The sequence below is a fragment of the Nyctibius grandis genome, chromosome 2 (assembly GCF_013368605.1).
Source record: "Nyctibius grandis isolate bNycGra1 chromosome 2, bNycGra1.pri, whole genome shotgun sequence".
Classification (NCBI taxonomy): Eukaryota; Metazoa; Chordata; class Aves; order Nyctibiiformes; family Nyctibiidae; genus Nyctibius; species Nyctibius grandis.
The window spans coordinates 50,148,631-50,166,873 of NC_090659.1; the positions used below are offsets into that span (position 1 = coordinate 50,148,631).

General features: G+C 38.6%; 1 protein-coding gene across 1 annotated transcript in view; it reads left to right on the top strand.

The window, feature by feature from the left end:
- Positions 1-18,243, top strand: part of GABRB3 (gamma-aminobutyric acid type A receptor subunit beta3) — a 119,787-nt gene that overhangs the window by 50,907 nt on the left and 50,637 nt on the right. The window lies entirely within an intron of this gene.

Genomic DNA, 18,243 nt, shown 5'->3' on the forward strand with positions numbered 1-18,243 from the left:
AACTTGTTGGCCTATATGCTGGCATGGGCAGTCTCCTATACGTTTTGGTACTGGAACAAAGAAAGAGGCAGAGCAAGATCTGTGTGGCTTTTGCTCTTGCACTGTTAACCCCAGCTGACACTAAGCCCCATGCAGCCGCTCACTCATTCCCCCCCCCCCACAGGGGTGGAATGAGGGAAAGAATCGGAAGGGTAAAAGTGAGAAAACTCATGGGTTGAGATAAAGACAGTTTAACAAGTAAAGCAAAAGCTGCACACAAACAAAGCAAAACAAGGAATTCATTTACTGCTTCCCATCAGCAGGCAGCTGTTCAGCCATCTCCAGGAAAGCAGGGCTCCATCATGGGTAACAGTTACTTGGGAAGACAAACACCATCATTCTGAATGTCCCCCCCCTTCCTTCTTCTTCCCCCAGCTTTACATGCTGAGCATGACATGGAATATCCCTTTGGTCAGTTGGGGTCAGCTGTCCCAGCTGTGTCCCCTCCCAACTTCTTGTGCACCCCCAGCCTCCTCACTGGTGGGGTGGTGTGAGAAACAGAAAAGGCCTTGACCCTGTGTAAGCCCTGCTCAGCAGTAACGAAAACATCCCTGTGTTACCAACACTGGTTTTGGCACAAATCCAAAACACAGACCCATACTAGCTACTGTGAGGAAAATTAACTCTATCCCAGCCAAAACCAGCACACCCACCCAGGTCTGGGTGGGGAAGAGGATGTGGATGGAAGTTCGGTTCCAGCCTTCCCAGGCCTCTGGCAGTTGGAGCACATGAGAAGCAGCAAGAAGCAGCTGTCTGCAGCAGAGCACCTGCTGGTGGGAATCACTGGTCTCCTCATGTGGAGATGATACGTAGGGATGTTACCTGACCCTGAAATAACTACCTGTCTCCGTTTAGCCCACACCCAGAGCTAAACAATAACCAGTTGTTCTATCACCCAAGACCCCTCCCCAGCTGATAAAGGGAATTGGGGAAAGGAGAGAGACTTGTGGGTTGAAACTTAAACACATTTAATAAGAGAGCCAATATCAATACTAATACAAAAGATGCAAAGTTATACTCACCCCGTAGAGTGGTGCCAAGTTCCTCCAGGGATCACAACCATTGAGAAGAGAGGAGAAGAAGAAAAAGAGAGGCAGAAGAGAACAGAGCAAAGAGGCCCCTATCCTCAGCAAACTTTTCCATTTATAGTGAACATGACGTTAATGATATACACCTGTGGGCCAGCCTGGGCCAGCTGCCCTGGTTTTCACTGCTAATGAATGGCCTTGATCACTATATCACAGCTGGCCACAAACTGAAACAAAATGTAACAGAAAATGGATTCTACAAATTTTATCCCTGCAAAACTAGGACACTACCTTATATGTAGACCATGGAAAAAGGCAAAGTGGGACTCTGAAGTACCGTCTTGGCTTTTCCAAAGTGATGGTATTCTTTGTTCTGTAGCTGAATTGTTAATAAAAATGGTTAATTCCGTTGCTGTCTTTTTTTTTTTTTGTCCCTCAGCACAAGTGACCATGTTTTCTCACACATTTTTCTGATTTAAGAGGTAGTGTGTTAACTTCGAGTGTTGAAGAAAGAGGAAGTATAGGGAGAAAGGGCAAAACTGTTGCCTATTTAGCATGGCTAATCCAAGCAGAAAAATGTTCACTTATAATTTTACGAATGGTTTTCTGATCATGTATATAAATCACGCCTGTGTAAACAAATTTATGTTTTTACTTAAAAGCAGATTGTTTCTGATCATATAATTTGCACACTTCTATCACAATTGTTCTAGTCCTGCCTAGCTCTATTAATTTTGCCTTATATCCCTGCTGGCATAGCTGACCACAAAGAAATTAGAGCAGTACACTTCTTGCTTACTGCCTAAACACAGGAATCTTGCCTCCAGGTTTGTTTGCATCTGCTTGTTTGGTTGGTTTGGTTTTTCCTGGTACTGTTTGTAAGTGGGTAATGAACACTGCTGTGTATTTGTCTCTGGTTTGCCTGAAGCCTTCAGTTTGATCTACAGATGCTTGAAAAAGCCCATCTGGCATCAGTACAGCAATACTTCTAATGTTAACCTCTTTTCCTGGAGAGGTAAAATTGCATCCTAGCTTCTAATGTCATCTACTGGTATTTAGACTGGTCTTGGTTTTCCTTGTGTGTTTGAAAACAAAAGTACAATTCAGATTCAGTCCTGCCAGTTGCTGTTCCTGTCCGTAGGTGCTCTGATGCAACTCATGCACCTGCATGTTTTACAGTAATGTTCCAGATTTGCAGTTGTCTGTCAGCCGGCTCTGGGCACTGCAGACAGCCCGGCCACCCTGTGCAAGGGGGCAGAAACACAGGAGGGGTCAGGGGGATGTATGACTTATTCTTGGGTGCTCTTCCAGAACTGCCCTGTACTCTGACATACAGATTCTGTGCATATTCATTCACAGGTGTTTTTTTTCAGATGGAGCAACTTGCTTTAAGCCCTTCTTCTCTCCAGAGAACCAGTGAAAGCTCCCCTCACCTGTGTCAAGCATAGGTAGTGTTGTACATCAGCAGCTATACTGTGGCTGTAGTGTGAGACAGCACCAAATCAGGCACCATTATTTTCAGCTTGTCACCCAAATCAGCGTACATCCGCAAGAGCTGGATTACTTACAGTCTTTTAAGCTCCCCCACTGGAATACTCTTATGTGGAACTTCTGATTTTGTTGACTACAATGGCCTGAATCTTACTGAAGTTCCTACCTTCCTTTCCTCCTTCCCTTTCCCCCTCCCTCAATCTCTTGGCAGCCACCAGCAGAAGTCAACTCAGTGCTGAACCTGTTGCAAGCCAGAATCTTTTTCAAGGTCTGTACTGCAGCTTTGCCTATAGAGGGCTGCTTTCATGCTTGTCTTTTGTAATACAGAGGTATCCTTCTAGTACATTTATCCTGGGCAAATCCCCCCAGCTAATGTACTCAGGAATGGCTGGGATGTCTTTTCCCAGTTTCTAAAGGTCATTCCCATAGGATGAGCTTCTTTTTGTTTCTTCTCACTAGATTTCTTCATGAGGGTGCACACAGTTGATATAGTATTGGTCATACTTTGTCCCAGAACTAAATCATATTACCTTTTTCAAATCCCAAAAGTTTATTCAACAGCTCTTCAATAATTACTGAAAAAAAAATAATAATATACAAAAATTGCCTTAGTTGGACAACAACTTGCATAGAGTATAATTTTACCCTTTAAAAGCTTGTGTCATACAGCTCTTTTGCTATCCATCCAATATTTCTTACATCACATTTTAATGACTCTGTAAAATGAGTGATGTCTGACACATACATTTCTGCTATTAATTTGCTTAATTGATTCAATGTAGAATTAATGAGAATGACTGAATCTTTTCCTGCTGTTCTTGTTGGCTCTGCTTTCTGAGTTTTCAAAGATTACTTCTGTACACAAGAGATGAACAGGATATAAAGACTCCTGTAGTCTCCAGATAATGCATATGCTTGAATACTTAAACTTATACCTTTTATCTGTTTTAGGTCATAAAATAGGTAGCAACTGTAATATCAGTATAATGAAGTTATATTTTGATTCCTCTTTGTACTTGGAAAAAGCTGGAGTACTGGAACCAGAAGACCATGGTTGCACAAGCACAGATGCTAGGCGTGTAATTCTAGAAGACAAATTCTGCACCAGCAAGATTCATTCTTCTTGAAGATGCTATTTCTATCTGGTCACTTACTGTACATATAGAGATGTTAAGAATTGATATGCCTGCCTATTCAAGGTAAAATCCTGCCCTCTTTGAAGACTTTGGCAATGAGCCATTCAGGAAAGTGAGCATTTACCCTGTCAGTGTTGAGGATTGTTTGGCTGGAGGTATTGACAGCTTTGGGAGTTGAAATTCCCATTTTGGTAACTTATTTTAAGGATGTCTGGGTGGAAAAGCTGCAAATGAACATCACAGACATGGACTGAAAAGGAGTTGAATGAGTTAAGTATTTCTTGTCTTTTATCTCATTTCTCTTTTGATTCATTTACAAAGAAAAAAAATGAAACCCTGATAGAGAAACAGCAGGGGCTTCTTCTATGACTAAGTTAGCAAAATGGAACAGAAAGTGGGAGAAGTTACATAGGAGGCATGAAATTTGTTTGACATCAGAATTTGCGGCCTGTGCTTTTGCCTGCTACTTGTGACTCAGTTGGCTATTTCAGTCTGATGTCTCTGAAACTTTGGCTCATCTCTTTTTTTTTTTTTTTTTTTTTTTTTTTTGATCTGTATTAATTTTGTAGTAGACAGGGTTGGAGTCCCTTGTTCAGTTACAAGTAGTTAGTGTCACTTTAGGTGCTGCAGGTATTCCATGTGGCCTTCAGGGATGGAGCAAGTCATCTGATGGTCATGTGTCCTACCTGCAGTCTTGTGCAGAAGTCTTAAATATCCAAGAGAAGTAGGTTTGTGTGTCTTTGTAGCTGAATCTTGCCCACAGCTACCAAAGGGACATGTGAATAAGCTTCCAGGCCAGCCAGAGGCACTACTACAAGGGGTTGTGAAGCACAGGACTAGATATGCCAAGATCTGCCAGAGCCATCAGAGTGCAGAAATACACTGGGCTCCAGGAGAATCAATTTTAGTGTCAGAGATCCATTCACCTCTATATATTTACACCTACTGTAATGAACTGCTTGGCAGGCAGGTTTTTTCCCCACATTATGCCTCTAGTATCGAAATACTTGCTTGGCTTTATGATTAATGAGCCGTCCAGACAGAGAGTTAATTTCTCTCTGGAATTAAAAAGAAACCCATGTTGGGCTTAGGGTCTGATTGTGAGTCAAAAATTGCTTTATAATGTTAAATATTTTATCATTGTTTGTTCACTTACCCTCTTTTTCCCTACAGTAAATAAAAAAAAAAGGTTTCTAATAAATATGAAATTAGAGCTTTAGGTAGCCTAACAAAATTAAGCTAATGGTTGTGTGTGCAAACAATTTATTTACCACCTTGGGATGAAAATTTAGAGTGTATTTGTAGGATGACAGCAGCACACCAGTGCTTGTCCAGTAGTCTGTGAGTCTGTCTGGCAAGTAAAACTGCCAGAACCAATTCTAGCTGAAGTAGGTGTGTTATTTCCTGCTTTATTTCTCTAGGCAAATGTGTCGTGAAATTTTTATAGAGGCATATGGTGTACTAGAAGAGGTTAGTTCTCTGTTTACTATCTTGAGTGGTAAGTAGACAATGGATGATCCTTCCTATTTACAGAACTTTTGGAAGCAGCAGAAAAGTGAAATATAAAGCTTTTTCTAAACCTGTTATAAACAGATATCAACACTTCAGCCCTAGAAATATAATGAGGGGCTGAAATGGACAAGAGTTGCTTGCAATTATGTGGTGAAAATTGGAATTGCAAGACTAAAACTGCATTTGCAATAGGCATTTGATTCAGATTCTGAGGTATTTAGTTCAGAGGTTGCTTTTTTTCAACCCTAATTAGTCCAAGTTGAGTAACTTGCCTGTGAAAACTGAATTGGGGTTCAAATGAGGTGCCTAAGTTATGAGTGCATTTGTCCTAGGATGCATATGCAGTCAGTGGAAAGAGAAGTGCACCTCCAGAGGCTTCAGCTTGCCTAAGATCTAAATGGCCCTCAAGAGTAGCTTGTCTTTCTCCACTGGCCTGGGGCAATTACGCATCTCACTCATGTAAGTGCTTAAAATTCAGCCGGATGATCCTGGGCCTGAGGACTTATGCTCTCTGAAGAAGTAATAGATGTTTTCTTTTTCTTTTTCCTGTCATTCATGAAAAAGAAAATGTGGTCGTCATATAGCCTGTATTTAGAATCACTGTCCATAAAACAAAATACAAGATTGGCTTCGTTTCAGATGTTTATTATGGAGTGTGGTATTTCTTTCCTTGGAAACATTTGCCTCTTTCATGTCCAGGAATATTTGGTATTATTGGCTGTGAGGGAGTTTTTCAATGATCACAAGTGTTCAGAATATGGAAGCTGTAACTGAAATATGCATTCACATCTTTCTGCTTAGAAATGATCACACGTCTGTGCCCGGGAGGGGTCCAGGGCTGGAGAATTAAGAATGCGATACACTAGCACTAAAATACAGTGAGAGTATCCTGGGTGAGCTTCTCATGGAGCACCATTCCTGTTGTTATCCAACATCCGCTTGAGTCTCTTTTCATTGCCTTCACTGCATAATGGCTCAGATAATGAACTTTGTTATTTTTGATAAGAAAAGAAAAAAGAGGGAAGGGGAGAGGTGGAGTAAGGAAAGGAGGGGTTAGGGAAAGGGAGGGGAAGGAGAGGGGAGAGGAAAAAGGCAAGTGTAAAGGAAAAAGAAGCAATGGTTTGGAGTGGGAAAATTTGAATTATTACTAAGTAGTCGGCAAGCTACTAGAAGGTTCAGAAAATGGTGTTTTAGTCTGGATGCCTAAAGTTGCGAGGCCTTCAGTTTGTGAGTCATCTTGTGTCAAGTATCCAGTAGAGTGAAAATGTTCTTTTTCTTGACAGATGTGAGATGGGTTACTGTATTGCAAGGTCATAAGCTGGTGTTTGGGTGCCAAATTCTGAGAGCTCTGAAAAAACAAAACCTTGAGCACTAAATGAGCTATAAGTAATACACTGAAAGACACTATATTGTGAACTAGAATTATTTTGTAAAGAGCCACTGAAAAAAACCCTAAGAAATCCTTATGACATAAGTACTGTTTATTTTGTTCATGCAAGAAAAAAAAAGTATCCACTTTCCAAGTTAATTTATCTCATAATCAATATTTACGTTTCTAGATTTGAACAGGCTTTTTCATGTTCATAATATTTGTATTTCAGAACAAATGTACTTCCATGACTACTTTATAGATTTCAGGGAAAAAAACTGTTTTGTTTTTATGTATATATCCTTTCAAGTGATGTGTACACACAGAGCATCAAAGCAATAATGCAAGGATTATAGATCTAGCTGCAGTTATGTTACATTTTTACAGACTATAAGTAAACAGTGTCTGTTGGATAGAATTTTCTTTTTATTTTCATCTGTAATTTGTTGTGCTGTCTCTTCATTAAGAGTCAAAAAGGAAAGAAAATCTCCTACTCATCATTGCCTTTGATTTTCCATCCTATTTATATATGTTGTCATTTGTTTTATGAAAGACAAAGGGAGAGCTTGTACTGGCATCAGTAGTAAGTGATTTACATAATTTACTAGTAGTCTCACTATTCATGTCTGTTGTCGGATCAGCATAGTGTACAGGTTAAATTTATCCTGGTTTCACCATGGTGTTTACTGGTGACTCCAGTTTACCAAAGTTATTTGACATTTGGGTACTTTCTTTTTTCCTTGTCCTCTTTTTGGTGAGTGCTTGGGCTTTACGTACTGCCAATGAGAGCAACATCAGTAAACCAACTGCTGAGGACAGTGTGAATATTAAAATGTTTTGTAAGACAATAAAAATGTCCTGAAATTGTTTTTTTGCAGCTGAAATAATAGTTTCTTTTCTGCAAACTTTCTGAGTGTTTTCTAAGGCCCAACAGTCCACAGGCTATCAAAGATGGATGCAAATATGTGTGGAGGAGTACAGAAGGGAAAAATATGAAGCGTTTTTGTCATAGGGAATACTATTTGGCAGAAACACACTCTATGAATTAGTGCCAGCCAGATTATATTGGTAGACAGAGATCACGTAATAGTCCAAAGCTACCGAAAGAGGACAGATGCAAGAAAGAAATGTGTTTATCTCATGTTCGTGAGGATGCAACTGATGTGCACTTGTGTACGTCAAATACCCTCAGAAGCATCAGAGTGGCTGCCCATGGAGTTTTGGGTTGCTTCTTCACTAAAACTGACATCATGGAAATTTGGCAGACACTCTAGTTTGATTAACGTAATTTTTTTTAATCTAAATAAGGTTACTTTTTAATCAAGTTTGCTTTAATATTTTCATTGAGCTGATTTCATTGAGCAAGTGAGCAGACAGATACCAGTTAGCATAGCCATTACATCCTATTGCATACCTTTATTCTGCTGCTCCTAATACTTCAGATTTATGTCGGTGACAAAGTAAAAGCGCTGATAGGAAAATGAGCACTAACAAATGCAAAAATATTGTATCTATCTAGTGCATAATATAAACTGTGTTACATTTTTTTTACAAGAGCTACAATAAAATTTGCATAGCAGGCCAACAGTTCTGCTGCTCTCAGCTATCACATACATCTCTGTAGCTTTAGCCAAATTGTATCATTGCTTTTATACAGATATTCATTGTGTCAGCTGACATTTTACTGCTTTCTATTTTTTGCAGCCTGAAATGGCAGTCACTGATTCTGAAAGAAAGAGGTGTTTTCACCTGCTACGCCCAGCAAATGCATCAAGCTGAAGAGGCTTGCTATTTCTAAGCAGACAACTTCTTTTTAAAATTAATTTCATTTCTAAAGATAATAAAATCTTGTATGAGCAAGAAATGAGCAAATCTTAGATTTTAACCACACACTCTAGTTAGTTATGGGCTGATGTTTTCCTGAACTGGAAACACTGAAAGTGTAATGCAGCTCTAGGAATGCGCTGATTCAACCTGGAGTTCAGTGCACAGGCAACTGGAAACTCATTTGTTCACCCTTTTTTAATATCGTAAGTATAAAGTAACACTATCTTTCTTTGTTCCACATCCACAGGGTGTCAATTACTTTTACTTCAACAGGGGCTTAAATCTCAAAAGTTGAAGTGAAAAATAAAGGTTTTGCTAAAAAATATTTCAGGCATATTAAAATACATTAATATTTGAGCATGTTTTTTTCCATCTTTTCTATTCATCTAGTGCTTCATAATGTGTATTCCAGACAGAATCAATTTTGTAAATACTAAATAGTGAAATTGGTTTTGTGAATATTAATGAATTAATCATTAAAACTGTAACAGCATGTGTGGATGTTACTGTGCTGAGGTTCATGCAGTTTGATAACATATACAGTCTTGTTACCTTTTTGGTGAGAAAGGGAAATGAATTAGTTTGGTGTTGCTCAGTCCAGTCGTGTTTATTTACAAAGGAAATACACAAAGTCAAGAATACATGCAATATATGCAACCAGTCCTGTTGTCCTGGTCACACTGTGCATAAACAAGAGGAATCTCCCTTGTATTCAGAAATAAGTGGGTCACCGCCACGAGCACTCTGCCCAAACACCCCTGCCCTGTGGGTCTTGGCTTTCTCTCAGGGCTGCACATGCAGATGTCTTCTCACTGATAGTGCATTTTTACTGCAGTCCTTTCTTCCTTTCACATATATTGTTGTAATTAAATTAGATCTCCAACATCTGCATTTTCAGATTGTCCTCAGACACTGGTATGATGCATACCTTTTCTTGCTGAGCTGAATCATGTGTAAGGTGCCGTCCTCTTAGTATTGCAGCTATTTCCATTCTTTCATTGGAAGTCTGGGTTCTCTAGTAAAACCATACCTGTGCAGATATTCTGTCTCCATTTGACTGAAGTACTTGCCGGGCTTCTTAAGGATAGTGCATTAGGGTTTGTTTTTTTTTTTTCCTCTGCCTTCATATGACAGATAGATAGATAAATATTTTTAGTCTTAATCTGTGTTGCATATGGTTGTCATTCTGTGTTCCTTTTGTTTATACGGGTTTAAAATGTATCAGCTAGTGACACTGTATCATGTGATAGTAATAGGTAATCAAAATATTTACTTCTTTTATTGCCAAACAAGGGAGATCACAACCCCTCAAGCCAGTCTGACTTCATTGCAACAGAGCATTTGTATTCCCAAATCATTTCCATCTCTGCTGCATGGATTATTTCTATGCTAAATCGTACATGTACAAAAGGGTAAAACTCAGTTGTGTTTTCTGTGAAGCTGTTTCTTCTTGTGGAGTGATAGCTACACAAAGTGAATGAGGTGTCATAATTATGGTTGGAGGCCCTAGTAACAACTGCACTGCATGTTTAAACAAACGTTAGGGCTGAAGTTGTATGGTTTTGTGATTGTTCCAGTTTGCTTCTGAGACAGAAGATAGCAAAGAACTTTGGAAGTTACTTCGTAGTTTGAAAACTTAAAGAATAAGACCAATATTGCTGGACCAAGACTGCTGAGGATTTTCTGATTAAAATTTTTGGGAACAACTTCTCAGTTAAAGTGATCATTGAAGGGAAAGTGTGTGCACTCCAGAATATTTTTTTAAGTATTGTGTTTAATACTATGTTTTGAGTAAAGGGTATCAGCTTTTTTTTTCTACATATGAAGAGTAAAAGAATAAAATGTTCAGTAAAGATGCAACATATGAAGAGTAAAAGAACAAAATACTCAGTAAAGATGCAATATTCAGAGTAGAAATTTCTAAAAATTATTTTGAGAAGGGAGTCTTTAAAATTACGTGCAAATAGTTTGGCTAATCCATCTGCAGGAAGATTGAGCATCCTGGGAAAGTTATGATATGTATTGTTTAGGGGGGAAAAAAATAAGGAAATACAATGACTTCATCAGGTTAGTTTGGTTGCAGTCTATTGTAAATCACTCCCTGCTAAAGAATATTTTAATTACCCTCAACAGTTATCCTGAGGTCCTTTTGAGGAACTGATTTGAAATCTATATAATTCAAAGAAGAGTCTCTATAATGACTAAGTGTCGTTTCCTTAATACTGTATGTATAACTATCCAGGTCGTTAGACCTGAATGAACTGTCTCTCCTGTGAACACCTTTCGTTCTGTAATACAACATTGAAACACATAGCAATATCAGCCCATGGAAGCTGCCAGAAAGAGAGGGACCAGTAGCCAAAGCTACCTTCTTTTACCTGCATGCAAAGCTTAGAATAAAATGCAGAATACTTTTGACTGATCTTTGGAAGTCTTTCAACTTTCCTCTTCCTTCTGTCTTGAATTTGTGGGCCTGGTAAATTTGAGCCCAGGTGGCTCAGATCATATGTAAAAACCTGAGCATATTGATAAAATCATAAGGTTTCTAGGTGGCTTCAATGATCTGTATTTTCTCCAAGGCAAGGAGTTACATTTACTAGCTACGGGGTTTGGAGAGATTTAGATTAGTGAGGTTTAAACTGGTTGCATCTAACAGTGAATAAACACAGCTGATGCACAGAAGTATGGCAAGAGCCAACACACAGCAACCAGCAAAGTTCCCAAGACCAGCCCTGCAAAATTGCATGACTGCTTGTCATTCACAGCACTTTTGTAAGGAAGAGCAATACTTACTAAAACACGTTCACATATATAAAAGTGCTGGCTTGTGGAAAAAGATTGATTCCCACACCTTAAAATGTTCTATTTCAGTTTCTGCACCGTTACATCTGTGTGAATTCAGACTAAATACACAGCAGAGAAATAAGGAGAAATCTGTTGCTCTGGTCTGATAATATTGTAACAACAAGTGTAATGTAAAAAGCGCATAGTGGCAGAAACAAGTATGAGGGAATACATTTAGAGGAAGAAATATGATTTCCGTGGAAGGAGGAATGCATTTAAAAGCACAGACCAAATCAGATATACTTAGAAACAAAAATACGGCAAAGAGGATAAAGCTCCAGTGGCATAGACCATATAATGACTGACTGTAGGTGGAATACTAAAAAGATCAATAAATGAAGAATTTGACTGAGCACAAACTCAGTTTATAGAAGGAGAAATAAATAGCTAGCAGGCAGAAACCAACAGAAAAAGCCAGTGTTTGCCCTGAAAGGAGGGAAGCATACATGTTTAATTCTGGGTTGTATTCAGCCTTGCATCATAGCATTCTATACAAATCATTATTTTATTGTTTACTGGGAGAAACGTACATCTCCTTTACAAGACTACAACTCCATCAAAACCTGTACTGTTCCAATAGCACCACAGTAGCTGAATCTGGCCCTTTATTTGTAAATTGTCTGAGCGGAGTCTAGAACCTCAATCACACAACAGAAGTATTTTAAAATATGAAGCTCTTCTGCTATGACTGTTCTAGAGAATGCTTATCCTGGCATGGACATGCCATAGGTCTGGTGCATTAAAGCGCTGAATGTGCTCTTGTCCTGAGTACAATAGTAACTGCAGTTACACATAAACTGCACACTATCACTGTTGTTGCAGGTTTTCATCAATATCTTCTCCTTCTAATGCTTCTTTTCAGTCAAAAATGACCATCATCCTTGAATGCAAGAATAAGCATATTTTAAATAAAACTGATAATGCTAACATGATGATGTAGAAATAGTCTGAAGGCAGAAACTGCTTATACCTGGGCTGTAACTTACACCCTGGTTTTGCCAAGTGTCGGGGTGCCAAAGCAGAGCTTTACCTCTGCTTTGTGCCTCCGTTCTTCATCAACCTTTCTCATGAGCTCTTCCCTGTGCATCAGTCACACTTGGATCCTGATACTGGGGCATCAGTCTGTTCCTGAGAAACTCCAAAGTCCAGGTTACAAAAGGACAGAGGTCTCCAACTCCTGTTTACAGACCCATCCCGCCACTTAAACTACACTCTCAAAGTGGGCTTTTGTCTTCCTTTCCCATAATCCTGGGCCTTTACATGACTTTTTGGTGAGGCAGCCCATCAGCAGATGGCATCAGGCATCTCCAGATGCTGCAGAGGTTTGTCATCCCTCCAATATCATTAGACCCCATGCATGTGGTTTCACACGCTCTTGAGGTCCTGATGTGTGTGTGCAGTGTGAAGTACGTACTTGAATAGGATTAAGATATGTAAATACCTTTGTGGCTTTAGCCCTAAGTGTACTTGGGCAAGTCCCACAACTTCAAATTTAGTTCAGATTTTCTGGTTTTAACCCTATAAATCATCTAAAATAAACGCCTTGAATCTTTCATTAGTGGTAATCAATGACAGTGGCCAATGAATCAGATCAACATTAGGTAGGCAACTGATGCTTCTAAATATTATTAATACATTTTTTCTAATAAACTAGAAAAATTCTGATTAATTCTCATTAAAATATGAACAATTTATTGGATGAGAGCTTTGGTGAGGAGTTTAAGATCATAAGTAATTTAGGAGCCTACATCCTAACTGCTCCTAGGCACCTTTGAAAAAGAAGACCTGAGCCCTTTTTTTTATATAAGTTGGAGTTTATTTTAGGACTTTCTGTGAAAGGTTAATGATGAAGAAGTGTGCCTGGATGGTTCTTAAGGCAATCAATTGTAAACTGTCTTAGATTATGTCTGAACGTGGAGTGTTTCCTTCTCTAGGATCCAAGGTAAACAATGCAGATGTGTCCTGACTGTGTGTTGTGCTAAGATGTAGGGCAACACATTCCCTCCATCTCCTGTTACTCAGCTTGAAAGAAAACAGTGTGTATCATGCAGGGAGAGAGTCATAATACCCTCCATTTTTCATTTCACTGAGCTAAACAAGACAGATTCTCTCTTCCCTTGGACTTTCATTAGCCCTTCTCTACATCTTTTCCAGTTTAAGTTTTTGAGGAAAGGTGTCCAGAACTTCACAGCGTTTTTTAGGTGAAATTTTAACTGATACCTTGGGCAGTGGCACTTCTACTTCCGTCACCTGCTGCATGCTAGGATTACAATAGCATCTTTCACATATGTGTTTCATTGATAACTTATAGCAGTCTGGCAATGACCCAAAATACTCAACTTCGTCTTCCATGCTTCCTACCAACTGATCAGCTAATGTTGTTGGTTTTAGTCCCGAGGCGCATGACTTTCCGCTTCTGTGTTCCCCAATTTCAAACCGCTTCATCCTCTTTGACTGAAAGGAGACCTTAACTAAGTAGGAGTAACTGGAGTGTGTCCAAACATGTGACAGTTGAAGAAATTCTAGCCTTATGAAAGGCAGGGGGTATTTCCTACTGTTTTCAATATAATTTGCATGTCATTACTGGCAACACTCAAATAACGTTACATTTTGTAGTCATTTGAAGAATATTCCCGCAAAGGAAGACCGTGCAATCCTAAAAAGACAAAGTATGTAAAATAAATTCTTGTACTCCAAAAAAGCAATATTACCTACTGATATGTTTTAAATCAATTTTAATTAAATTAGCCTTCTAGAATTCATAGCCTCAGGTAAAGGTTTTGAAACAATAGCTCCACACAGTGACTCTTCATATATTTCAGATGGCTTGTGAATGATCAGCAAATTACTTTTTTGAAATGGTAACTTTAACTATAAAACAGTAGCTTTTTAAAGCCTAGGTAGGGTAGCTGTGTTACTGGAAATACGAGTTAGTGTGACATGAAGACACTGGATGTTTCTGTCATGTACACTAGCATGGAACCAAGATTTAAAGCCTGCATGCCTGCACATACAAATGCATGTATAATCTGTGTATCTGGTAGGAAAGATAAATCCTTTATAGTTGTATTTAGTTATTATATTATCAGGGACCCACTTTATGAATCCATTTGGAATATTTCTACCATGTCATGTTATTCTAATAATAACAGGCACATCAATGTTCTAGCAAAGGCCTTTTCTAAGCATAAAGTAAATCACTCCACTGGGGAACAGGATATGGATTCAAAGAAAGTAAATTCTTCTATTAGTGTAAATGCATTTGTTACAGTTAGTTGTAAAAGATAACCAATCATCCATGTCTTTCAAATGCATCCATTTCCATCATTACGACCAGATTTCAAAGAGCTTTTTTCCCAGTATAGCATCGGATAGTTTAATGTGGTCAGCATCCAGCAGCTTCTACTCAGAGGGCGAGCTGCTGGATTTGGGACCATGTAGAAAAGCTGGCCATGTAGGAAAGAATTCTTTCTGGGATGAACCTGGACAAACGTGAAAGAGAGAATGTAAAACTAGGTTATATACTGTGAAGGACAAATTGCACATACATTTAGTTTCTGAGTTTGAGATACAGTCTAATTTTTGTTGGTTTTTTATATAATTAATGATTTGGTAATTCTGTTTCTGCTAGTAGCTGATAATTGCCATTCTAATTAGAAAAAGACAGAAACTTCTTATAGTCGTCACAGGAACTAGCTCACTGTGTAGAAAAAGTATCTGTTTGCATAAATAGGAACAGAATCAAAATTCACTATAGCACACTAAGCTGGATGAATAATTATTTTTAGCTTATCCACAGATTTACAGTGGCATGCAATATGGTTTCAGGTACATCTTTCTCATCTAGCAGAATTTCAACTATTTACAGGTTTTGTACCATGTAGAAAATTTGATATATGGTTATGAGCAGAGCCATTTTGTCTACATACTGTGAATAAAATCAGATCATTTAATGGTGAAAAAAAATTCTTAAATTTTAAACTGCCAATAGAATTTATCTGTGGATTGAATAGATACTTTAAAGTCAAGTGTTTTGTTCTTTACTGGCACAATCTTCTGCTCTATGTATGAGAGGTGATAACCTAACCAACTGTGCACTTGGTGTAAGTAAGTAGTGCAACTTCTTGATTTGATTGAGATTATGTTGTTCTTGCAACAGTTGTCAGAGTTCAGCTTTTCCTGATCAAATCACCCTACAAACCTGTCGCACCCTCTTTCCGCAATATATTTTCTAACCCCAAAGAGTCCAGAGACTCTCCAGCATGCTGCCGTGTGGAGCAGCAGCCTCACCAGGGACAGGGCAGACAGCAGTCTGTCAGAAATATGGACATCAAGCCAGCAGCTACTCCTCTGTGCAGCAGCAAGACCCTGCACATCAGGTGAGCAGCATTGCCTGCCTGCAGGCTAGAGTGGTGGTAGCCTGCTGGGTAGTAGCAATTTGTCCCTGGGCACAGCAGCAAGTCCAAGAGCTGCGCTGTCAAGAAGTGACCCAAAATCCGGGGCTACAGACACAGGTGAGAACGGTGGAGAAGCTGCATGAGGGGCTATGGGACTGGAGGTCCCAGTTTGAGGAGACAGACACAATTGAGGGGAGAATCGTGCCACAGGGGATTTCTAGTTAAACTTCTGTCTCCTAACATAGACCAGAAATGTAAGCAATTGTTGTGTTGTGTTAAAAGGGTAAATGCACCACTTTAATTGGGTTTTTCACCAATTTAAAAATCTTTCAGCACATAAAAAACACTGAAATAAAATGTGAATGGTGTTGCAGTTGGAAAATAAGGTCAAGAATATTACCGCTGTCAATCAACATAAATTGGAAGGAACACAGTTCTGAGTTCAAGCTCCAAACTAATTTAAATTTCACATACACTAAATATATCTATCATCTTCAAACATTATTTTCACTTGGAATAATGCATATCTTGTGTTTATTTGCTAACTTCCCAACTATAAAATAGATATTTTAGCTATCATCTGATTCGTTGCCATGTCATTTGCTTCAAAGGCATTTTACCTTCACAAAAATTAATTTTTTCATATTCTTATTCATTCTATGCATAAAGTATCAAAAGGTAATAATTAGATGCATCTGCTTACATTTATCAGGACCAGATGTTAGACAAATTAAAGTGAACATAACTATCACTCAGCATCATTCAAGAAGACACTCTACAATAATTTCTGAACTTTGACAGGCGGTTAAATATTCTACATTGGCATATTTGTGCTATTTGCAAAAATCTCATGTACAAAATTATCTTCACATGCAGTTGAATCAAAAATAAATTGTTTAAGTGTTCCAGATCACAACTTCTACTTCCTTTTCCCCTGGAACGATACGTTGTCAGCCCCGACAGCAATGCTTATTAACACCACAGGGCAAGTGCATCAACTCATGAACAACGCAGCAGAGTCCTAACAACTTAATAGCACACTCCAAGAAGATAAGGACATGAGAATGGCATTATGAAGTTAGACCAGAAGTCCGTCTTTCTCTGTGTCCTGTTTTCAACTGCAGGCAATGGTGAAGGCTCAAGAGTGTAAAAGTAGGATGAGACTAAATGGTGATATTCCTTTGATATTCTCCCAGCATCAAACTATGAAACTGCTCAGGGACTTCCTGGGACCTCTGCATATTTTTGGTGTCAAGCAGTGGGTAAGAGCTGCCCAGTTTAAACATGCACATCCATACACATATGCATGAAAGCACAATATCCTTTCATTTGTTTTGAGCCCAACATCTAGTAATTTCTTTTGCTGCTGTTTCTTACAGTTGAGGAGCTGTGAATAGCTGTTGGCTTCTTCCACAACATTATGATAGGTATCAGCAATATACCTCTTAGTTGCTTCTTTTCTAGGCAGAAAAGTTCTTGTGTATTTAATCTGTCTTTATATGGGAGGAGTTCTGTGCCTTTCCTTCCCCTTGCTGCAGTTCCTGGTACCTTGTGCTCTGTCCTGTTGGGGACAGGGACCAGAACTGTACACAGTATTCAGTATGTAAGTAGACTAAAATGATGCAATGCTGTAATTTTTCCTTTTTTTCTATTTCTTTTCCAAATAGTTTTAACATTCTGTTTTCTTATTTTGACTTTATGGAATATGGAACAGATCTGTTCATGAAACTGCTGATTAATATCGCAACATTTTTTTTCCTAGTGGTCATAGTTAACTCAGAACCTACCACTTGGTCCATAGTTAGGACTGTTTTTTCTCCATATACATTACTTTGCATCAGCATTGAATTTTATCTGTTTTATCACTCAGGCATTCAGAATGCTGCTGTCCTTCTGCACTTCCTCACACATCTTTCATTTTTATTGTTCAGAGGAATGGTGTAGCAAATATAAGCACCTTAATGTGTATCCCCTGTCGATGGGGACCCTGAGGATAATGGCCAAAATGGAATCCTGCACAGATACCCATTCGGGCCTGTAAGTCTCCTCCCGCTGTTGTGAAAACTGACTGCTAGGCTCTGTTGTTCGTTTCTTGTCTTTTACCTCGTCATTAATCCATGACAGGAACTACTTTCTTGTTTTATGATGCTTTCTTTAAGACCATTTGATGATTGATTTGTAACAAGTATTTATGCCTTTAGCAAATTATTCCTTATGTGTTTTTGGCTTGCTTTTCTGTTTATCTTCTTATCTTTTTTTTTCTCCTTTGGATGTGACTTCTTATTTTTGAAGTATATCCTTTTAGTGCTAACAAAATTATTTACCTGAAATTTTAAACATTCTGAGTTTTGTTTGTTTGTTACTCAACAGTTATTTTTGATATACAGAAGTTCATATTATGATGACTATAAATAATCTTTTCTCCAACTTGGAAATGAGCTGCCTCATTTTTATACAGTTTACTTTTTGAAATTTAATAATATTTTTATGTCATTATAGACTTTTCTCAGTTTTAAAGGATGACTTCCTAATTCCATCAGGATTATGGAGCAGTTGTTCTGTCACAGCATTTTGACCCATGACTTGGACGTTGCTCAGAA